Genomic DNA, 8,999 nt, shown 5'->3' with positions numbered 1-8,999 from the left:
GGAGGGGTGGAAGGTAAAGGCTTCCACTATCCGTAACCTCGGCACTTCATGGGGTAAAGTGGTTAGCTCTACGCACGGCCGCCTCTTCCCCCAGGAAATGACCTGGTACTCATTTTTGGCGTAGGCTTAGTGAACTTCAGGGCCATGTGCACCTCCGGAAGTGGAAATCTAATTTCTTAAATTTTTCAACTTCCTGACGGGGAATCGAACCCATGTCCTTCCGGGTGAACCGAGCTCGACTTTACCACCTCGGCCAGGCAGCCCCTGAAGCTGTTTTTAGTAAACTATTTTAATATATACACTTTATTCAACCCCTTTAAGAGAGGACAAAGTATGGCTATCTACCCCTCAGCCCCGTTTCGTAATACGGGGCAGAGGATGCAGTAAGATGAATTTAATGCCAAATTTTACGGCCGGATGCCCTTCCTGACACCAAACTCAGTTTAGGGGCTAAGGGGGTGGAAGTAATCGGTTGTGACCTATGAACAAGGACTGTCCTGGAATTTGCCTGGAAGTGAAGATGGAAAACGAGAGAAAACCATTCTCAAGAATGCCGATGGTGGGCTTGAACCCACCCGTCTCCCGAATGCGGAGCTTGGCTTCATAGCCGTGGCGTGTTAACACATTTGGCCACTCTGTTCGGTTAACAGAGGAAAAAGTGGTCTTACAATTTATTCTACTTTTCATATGATGCTATTTTACTTAACTAATTGAGGGAATACATCAAGAAATTCAAGAACTCATTACAAATTTGCTGGAAATTATACTTCGTCATAAAACATTTTCGGAGATTTTCATTCTAAATGAGATCTTTAATCACAATATTATTGTTTTTACGTCCCAGTAACTACTTTTGACGGTTTTCGGAGACGCTGAAGTATCAGAATTTTGTCCGGCAGCAGTACTGTTAGCCAACGGTTATACCATGTTGAATACACCGGTTCTCATCCAATCACCGCAGTTAAGCAACATTGGGCGTGGTCAATACCTGGATGGGTAACCGTTTGGGAACACCTCGTGCCATTGGCTCAATGCCCTTTTGCCGGCCCCATGGAGTAGAGGAGGCAGCGGGTTCTATTCCCGTCGAGGTCAGGGATTTTTACCTGGACCTGAGGGCTAGTTCGAGGTCCACTCAGTTTACGTGATTAGAATTGAGGAGCTATCTGACGGTAAGATTGCGGCCCCGGTCTAGAAAGCCAAGAATAACTTTCTTGGCGGTACGATCTGCAATATGTATACAGTATCGTGCCGATCATGTTGCATTTTTAAACGATCTGTATGTTCAGCGAGTATATCTGATGTCAGTCGTTATGCCGTTTATAAATCTGACTTCAGCTCGTATTCGTAATGACATTCCATCACATTCCATAGGTGTACGAATACTTTCTGTGGCCACTGTATAAACAGACCCCATCATGACATACGTCTTTGACATTATCTGGTAACACCTATGGAAGGACAACATAGCTACACTAGAAAGAGTGAAGGCCATGTATCCTTTTAAAAAGTTCTCTGCCTGGTAGACCACTCCACCGAGACTAAACTATGAGCTCACAAGACAACCTGTATATATAGATAAACTGCGATTAAAGGTGCAATTGCCTTCTATAACACAATACCAAGCTTTACATCAACAACTGCAGGATAAAATGGTATGATGAGATCATAATGGAGGAATTCGGACTACGAACTGCGCCATACCATAACGCGCCTCTTATTAAATGTTCGGGGCCGATGACCTTCGATGTTAGGCCTCTTTAAACAACAAGCATCATCATCATCATCATCATTAAATGTTCATAAAACCACTGAAAAAGGTCAGGCAAAACAATACGACAAAGAAAGGCATATCAAGACGAATCATCGATGAAGGTGTCCGACTCGTTGGCTGAACGGTCAGCGTACTGGCCTTAGGTTCAGAGGGCCCCAGGTTCGATTCCCGGCCTGGTCGTGGATTTTAACCTTAATTGGTTAATTCCAATGGCACGGGGGCTGGGTGTATGTGTTGTCTTCATCACCATTTCATCCTCATCACGACACTCAGGTCGCCAATGGGAGTCAAATAGAAAGACCTGCACTTGGCGAGCTGAACCCGTCCTGGGATATCCCGGCACTAAAAGCCATACGCCATTTCATTTCATCGATGAAGGTGATGATGCTTATTGTTTAAAAGGGCCTAACATCTAAGGTCATCGGCCGAAGACGAATTATCTGACCTATTTAAAATTAATGCTGCGGAGTAGCACGAGTCTTGTAGTTGTATTTTAATTGTATAATATTTCTGTACTGCGAAACATATTTCAGGTATATAGGTAATTGTCCTCCTTTGTTCAAAAAGAATACTGGCCATCCTGTCTAGCCTCCACCCACAGAAGGTCTCTTCCAATTTAACTGTAACGTTGTTCGTATTAGACTTTCTTTCCCCTGTGTTATCCACTACAGTACACTCTCTGCCCGGAATATAAAAGGCTCAGTGACCTGTCAAATCCTCCCACCCCTTATAACTCATAGGGATATCTGTATCTTGTTCGGGGTCTCCAAGACGGCACGTGATTTAAATCGCTCGACTGACCAGCCTGCTCACCACGGCGTACTTGGCGATTGTAAGTTATGTGGGCTGCGTCCCTGGCTGCCGCAGGCGCTACTGATGGGAAATGATGGGCTGCTCTCGTGCTTTACGAGACGGCGGGGTTAACCACCCGATGTCAGCAATTCACCACCCTTGCCAGCCTGCATCATTCCAGATAATTGATTAATGATGCTTGTTGTTAGTAGCTCCTTTACTCAAGTCGACTCCACCCCAGATGTTTTACGCAGCTCTTCCTTTTTCTTTCAAGGACAGAAATCCGAGTCTTACCATCGATAAATTACCCTACAAAAATTGCCGTATAGTGCATAACATGACGAGAATAAAATGTAGGTTAGTATAAAATGAGTAATTTTAAAGGGTACAACGGGTACTTTGAAAAAAAATTAAGTCACTTTTAGTGTTTGTGTTGAACGCATACATCACTGAGAGTATTTCATGTCTAACATCTAGGTCATCGGCCCCTAAAATGAGACGAAATATAATGACGGTATCCCCTGCCTTCCATAAGAGGCGGCTAAAAGGGGCGAGAAAGGGATAATTGAATTAAAACACTGAAAGTACTCATTATATGTCGTCTCATTTCGTACCATTAGGGGCCGATGACCTATATGTTAGGCCCCTTGAAAGATGAGGCTGCGAATTGCAAGAAAAGTTTAAAATATGAAACATAGTTTTCATTAATAGACGAAGAATACACACAAGGTATCCCCTGCCTGTCTTAAGAGGCGACTAAAAGGGGCGACCAAGGGATGATTGAATTAGAGCACTGATAGTACTTATAATTAACACCATCACGCGGGGACCACCATGGGTCGCCTTTACTACGTTAGGTACAAAATAGGTTTGTGATTAGTAGCAGCAGAGTGTACTTCGCTATGGGTTTACAGTGCCTGTGATTAGTACCCACTAAATGAGGAACACCACGGGGTTGCGTTGCCTGTGATTAGTACTACTATCTGAGGAATACCGCGGGTTAGTATGGGTCCCTGTGATCAGTACACCTAGGTGAGAAACACCATGGGTTTGCGTTGCCTATAAGTGGCACCATTATGTGAGAAATACCATGGGTCTCGGGGTAGCCTGTGATTAGTATCACTATATGAGCGACACCGCGAAACTGCGTTGGCTGTAATTAGTACCAACATTGTCCGACTCGTTGGCTGAACGGTCAGCGTACTGGCCTTCAGTTCAGAGGGTCCCGGGTTCGATTCCCTGCCGGATCGGGGATTTTAACCTTAATTGGTTAATTCCAATGGCACGGGGACTGGGTGTATGTGTTGTCTTCATCCTCATCACGACGCGCAGGTCGCCTATGGGAGTCAAATAGAAAGACCTGCACCTGGCGAGCCGAACCCATCCTGGGATATCCCGGCACTAAAAGCCATACGACATTTCATTTTCAGTACCAGCAATGTGAGGAATACCACGGGAATACCGGTGTCCGTGATTAGTGCATCTATGTGCAATACGATATTTACGTACAATACTTGTGAGTAGCACCATAATGTGTGGAACACCATTAGTCTACGCTACTTTTTATTAGTACCACTACATGAGAAATACCATATTTCTACTTTACTAGCGAAAAGAGGCCGTTGATTTGGATTTTGGACTCCTTTAGACAACAATTATCATCGATTCAGGATTGTGTTTTGGACGCAGCCCATTGGTCAGTATATACTGTACTATTGTTTCAAGTTCATAACAATAATCATTGTTTATCGTCGTCTCCTTGAATTCTGAGGTTTGATCCGCTGATTATTTTAAATTCATATTCATTCACTCATTCATCATCAGGTTTTGTATTCTTGACAGTCGACCTAGATACTAGGTGCCTTTTAACAACAAGCACCATCATCATCATTAAATAATGCTTGAAAGTAAGGCAAAATTTTGGCTAAATATGTGATGTCACACGCATACTCTGTTATAAGATGGCGCTGTGTTGACTCGCGCGCTCAGCTGGAGGTTACCTGTCGTTGTGAATACATCGTGGTCAGTTCCATAGAATAACAAATTCAATAGTGGAAAGGAAAGATTTAATTAGGATTCGGCAAAAGCGTGCGAAATAAAGAGTTGGGGCGAGAAAAGTGAATGCCGAAGTAATGAAAGTAATGAGACGAAAAGAACGTAATGCGCGATAGTATGAGAAATTGAAACATAGAAAACAGTTTACAGTTCTAAATAAGTCAATCTAGGAAACCCTCCAAAGCCTGCGGTTGTTACAGTAGTGACAACCTACCACTATTTCTTACCTTCTTTACCCCAACTGATAGTGAATGGCTTAAATTAAAGGGTAAAATCACAACTATGTATTTATATTCATTTGTGGTAATATAGTAAGTGAGATTGAATCAAGGTGTAGTAAAGCTAATGCAGTGAGCTCGCAGTTGCGATCAACAGTATTCTGTAAGAAGGAAGCCAGCTCCCAGGCGAAACTATCTTTACATCGGTCTGTTTTCAGACCAACTTTGCTTTACTGGAGCGAAAGCTGGGTGGACTCAGGATATCTTATTCTTCAGTTAGAAGTGACAGCGAGAAGTATCGAGATTGATTGCTGCTACAAACAGGTGGGAACAATGGCAGGAGTGTACTTGGAATGAGGACATAAAAGCTAAGTTAGGAATGAACTCGATGTATGAAGCTGTAGCATAAAGGCGCTTCAGTCGTGGGGTCATGTGAGGCTGATGGAGGAGGATAGGTTACCTAGGAGAATAATGGACTCTGTTACGAAGTGTAAGAGGAGTAGAGGGAGACCAAGACGACGATGGTTCGACTCAGTTCCTAACGATTTAAAGATAAGAAGTATGGAACTAAATGAGGCCACAGCACTAGTTACAAATAGGGATTGTGGCGACGTGTAGTAAATTCACAGAGGCTTGCAGACTGAACACTGAAAGGCAGAACGGTCTTTAATGATAATATATGTAATTATTTTAATTTATTTATTTATTTAGTTTATTTATGTTTGAATACTCGCGCCAGTTTTTAATGAGGGTAAGATATATGTTGTCCTAGAAAATAAAACATTGGTAATGTAATATGTTTCTTTTATTAACTACTATTTAGAGATTACGTTGAAATAGTAATTATGTGTAAGTGTAATGTTTAAAGTAAAAATAGATAAAATGTAATTGTAATAAGAAAAGTATTCATCTATCAGAATAATATGGATTGCAAGAAATGATTACTCTCTCCCCATTTCCAGGCAATTCCAAATTAGGGTATGGGAGTATTCTATTCTTAGTTTTGTATGCATTTACTTGTTTATTTATTTGAATATTTATTTAATGTTGGTGTTTCAAAGTACTCTGAGAGGAATAGACGCTTATGCTTATAATTTGTAGATATGGAGGAGACATCTGACAGAGTATCAGAAAAAATGGTCTTAGCAATACTGAAGGATTTTGGTATGAGGGGTAGGTTATTGTAGATAATCAAGTACAATAATGTTGATAATCGGGTGACAGTAAGAATTTGTGGTAGAACGATTTCCTGGTTCAAAATAGTTACAGCGATTAGCATAAGTTGTATTTTTCATCCTTATTGCTCATAGATTACGTGAATCATTTACTAAAAGGTATAAAAATGGCAGAGAGGGACAGGTAGTTTCAAGAATACTGCATCCGTCAAGAAATATTTGGTGGGGGCAATAAGGCCGTTCGCATTTTATTCTATATACAGGAATATCCAGCCTGGAGATACCACAAGCCGCTCTACAGCTGCGTTAGAGCTGTTGCCGCATCACTCATTCACGTAGGCAGGCAAGAATAACAATCAGCTGTTACAGTGTTAGTGTAACCTTGCTAACGTCTGCTGCAATTCGTGTGCCCAGGTGTTTATTTATTTAGAAAGTTTAAATGAGCCCTTCAGATACCTTGTGCTCTTATTATCGCAAGGGGCAAAATGCTTCACAAACTTGGAGGAAGATTTGTGAAGATGCGGTAACCGATTGGACATGCCGGAAATAATTTACTAGGTTTCGATCTGAAATTCGCTCCTTGAAGGACAAACCTCGTACCGGAAGACGCATTGTTACTCAAGGAGTTGGTTGGAAGTAACCCAGGGTGGCAGCGAGAGAAATAGATCTTATGCTGAATATTACGCCCCATAATGTGAGAAAACATCTGAAGAGAGTTGGTTACGTACTTCGTTGTTATGTTTGTGAGCCACGTGAACTCAATGAACGTAATTTGGTATAGCGCGTGTCAATTTGCAACTCCTTACAAAGGCGCAACGTGGCGGGTGATGAGAAATGGATCATATATGATAACATTGTAAGGAAAAAGTCATGGCAAATAAAAGGTGAACTTCCACTCACAGTTGCTAAATAAAGTCTCCATTCCCGAGACGTACTACTTTGCAATTGGTGAAATTGGAAAGACATTCTCTACTACGAATTGCTTCCTAGTGGGTAGACCTTCAGTTCAGTGAGATATTTTTCTCAGCTGGACCATCTGAAAGAAGTCATTGAAAAGAAACTGCCAGAATTAACAAACAATGAAGTGATTTTCAATACCACACGTCTCTGTTGTGACTCGTCAGAAGTTGCTGTCTTCTGGCTGGAAAGTGTTACCTCACCCGTGCTACTTCCCTGATATTACTCCATTAGATTATTTATTTCAGCAGAATATTCAGAAAGGTAAACGCCTTTCTTCGTTGGAGGACTGCAGAAAGACCATGGAACAGTTCATCCAACAAAAAACTGCAGCTCTTTGGGAAACTGGTATTTTTAAACCACCCAGGAAATGGCAAAGAAAGAGCCATTAATAATAATAGAGAGTAGCGTACAAAATAAATGTTGTGAGATGAAATAATGCAGATTTCGAGAATTGGATTAATTTTTAATTACACCTTTATGCAGATGATAATAAATGCACTTATGTTTCTTTTTAGCTGCTTACCTTACAGTCGTTTGATTATCAATGTTTCCCATTGCACTGATGGTGCTGCTCTACTAACATACTTCCTCCTATCCTATTGGCATAGAAAAAATGTTAACATATACACAGGTGTCCTTACACTGGAATGGCTAGGAATTACATCGGCAACTTGTCCGACCACGCTGATAAGTGGGCATGTATACCTTCCAGGCGTTCTAAATGGTGATACGAACGAACGTTTGTCGCCACCAGATAAGAGGTGCCGTGTACATTAGGGGTTGCCTGGCCGAGGCGGTCTGGCGTGCTCGGTTCGACCGGAAGGACGTGGGTTTGAATCCCCGTCAGGAAGTCGTAAAATTTAAGAAACGAGATTTCCACTTCCGGAGGTGCACATGGCCCTGAGGTTCACTCAGCCTACACAAAAAATGAGTACCAGGTTAATTCCTGGGGGCCAAGGCGGCCGGGCGTATAGCTAAACACTCTACCCCATCAAGTGCCGAGGCTACGGACAGTGGAAGCCTTTACCTTTCACCACTCCAAGGGCTTTTATGGCCTGTACGGAGAGAACTTTGCTTCTTGCCTGTTTACATTAAGTGTCACTAATTCTCTAGCAATGTGTAGTTGTGAGCATTAAACATCGAAAGAAAACAGTTGACATCACGAGGCATCTTTCATTTTGCATACGAACCTGAAGGTATATTCAGTAAGAAAGCCGGGCTGAGTGGCTCAGACAGTTGAAGCGCTGGCCTTCTGACCCCAACTTGGCAGGTTCGATCCTGGCTCAGTCCAGTCAGCCTCGTATCGGTAGATTTACTGGCATATAAAAGAAATTTTGCGGGAATACATTCCGGCACCTCGGCGTCTCCGAAAACCATAAAAGTAGTTAGTGGGATGTAAAGCCAATAACATTATTATTATTATTATTATTATTATTATTATTATTATTATTATTATTATTATTATTATTATTATTATTGTACCGGGCGGTACACCTCCACGCCGCTAAATTAAAATGTGCGCCTGTTGAAACGCCTCTACTGGAGGAAGCCTGAACTTTATCTACGCTGTTAATTCTTTACTTTCTCAGAAGATGTCACCATGTGGAAAAATTTGAGTTTTTGAACTGTGTCATTTTTGATGTGTTTTTGTTTCGCTTGAAGTAAGAAGTGTGAACTTTCTCTTCTAGAGGACACTACTGAAGATCTACTATAGTGCAACCTAGTGCGGAGTCAAAGAACTATTTTGTTGGAGAAAATTTAATTTCAAGAGTTTGTTCTTTGTTAAATTTCTTTCTGTCTTTGTTTAAGTTGGCAATATTTACCCCTTTCTTCCCCTTGTTATGAATGTATCCAATCCCGAAATTCTTCTATTAATTTCTGACCAATCGGGTGTATCTTCCCCCAACTTGTATCGGTTGCGGGGTCCTAGCCAATAAAGAGATTGTGGGCGGGTGTTTTCTTTCCCCTAACGCCTAGAACCTTCCACGAGAGGATATAAACTGCTGATTTTTGGGTCTCCGCGCCACT

General features: G+C 41.8%; 1 pseudogene; it reads left to right on the top strand.

Moving 5' to 3' along the window:
- Positions 1 to 910: 910 nt before the first annotated feature.
- LOC137500697 (5S ribosomal RNA) lies at positions 911 to 1,029 on the top strand (annotated as a pseudogene).
- The last annotated feature ends 7,970 nt before the right edge of the window (positions 1,030 to 8,999 follow it).

Source organism: Anabrus simplex, chromosome 4, assembly GCF_040414725.1.
Source record: "Anabrus simplex isolate iqAnaSimp1 chromosome 4, ASM4041472v1, whole genome shotgun sequence".
NCBI classification, from domain to species: domain Eukaryota; kingdom Metazoa; phylum Arthropoda; class Insecta; order Orthoptera; family Tettigoniidae; genus Anabrus; species Anabrus simplex.
Note: the sequence above shows the minus strand (reverse complement) of the source record. Positions and strands in the feature narration are given on the sequence as shown.